Raw genomic sequence first — 1238 nt, forward strand, 5'->3', positions numbered from 1 at the left:
AACATTGAAGCGAAAACCGAATGAAGTGCAGCAAGGACATTAATAGGGTAAAATATTGTATAGTCCTTGTGGTTTGAAGTTGATATCTGTTTAGTTCTTATGGTTTTATTTTAATCTGAATGGTCATTAAAATCTCAATTTTTAATATGTTTAGTTCTTGTGGTTTTATTTTAATTTGAATGGTCTTTAAAGTCACAATTTTTCATCCAAATGGTCTTAAGCCACGTCAGTAATTTAACTAAGAAAATTGACGGAATGACCATTTGGATAAAAAAATTGTGATTTTAAGGACCATTCAGATTAAAATAAAACCACAAAGACTAAACATATTTCGACTTCAAACCACAAGGACTAAACAAATTTCAAAGAAGAAAAGAGGACGTCCAATTAGATCCATAAAGAAGAAGCCTAAAATCATCAGGGAGGAACCAATCCTTTGTTCCTTAACTCCGGTACCTAAACCTCTTATCCCTAGTCTCAAGGGGCAAGGCGGTGTTATAATTTTTCGGTTTTTTAATCAAATAAACTTCGGCTTATAATCTATGCTTTTCACATAAATTCTAGGTTGTGAATTTCTCTTATTTCCCTTTCTACTTAGAATAATGGCCTATAATCTATGTTTTCCTCATAGATTATAGTTTTTTTTGTTGTTTCTTTTTTCCTTAGAGTAATTGCCCATAGTCTTTTGTTGACTATAGGGTCATATTGTGATGTTGAGTGAGCGAGAAAAGTATAATGAGAGTGCTACCCTACGTGAATCACTTGATCTTATTTTTCTTTGTACGCAAGACAGTGGATCAATTCATGATGTATCCTCTATTTTCAATGGAATGAAATATCTTTTAAATTAAAAAAAAAAACAACTAAAGAAGCGTAAAACGGTGGTGTAAAATGATGCACTTGTGAATTATTTTACAAGAACACATTAACATCAACCGTCCATCAGGTTTGGTCGATGATGGGTATTGGACTTTTGAGCGAGGGAATTCCGTCAGGTGGTTATAGTGGCGACCAACGGTGGTGGCGCAATGTCGGTGATGGTTGTGTGATCGAGACGTATAAGTAGGCACTTTTGAAAGTGTCTGGCCTAGGGTTTGCGAGAGTGGACCTTGAAAGGCTGGTGTGCTTTAATGATGGTGAGCTAGATCTTGATGGAGGCCCACTTGATTTGAGTGGGGCGCTCTTATCAATTCCAATATGGGTCTTTTGGGTTTATGACGTTTTTCTTTTATGGGCTT

This window comes from Fragaria vesca, linkage group LG6, assembly GCF_000184155.1.
Source record: "Fragaria vesca subsp. vesca linkage group LG6, FraVesHawaii_1.0, whole genome shotgun sequence".
NCBI classification, from domain to species: domain Eukaryota; kingdom Viridiplantae; phylum Streptophyta; class Magnoliopsida; order Rosales; family Rosaceae; genus Fragaria; species Fragaria vesca.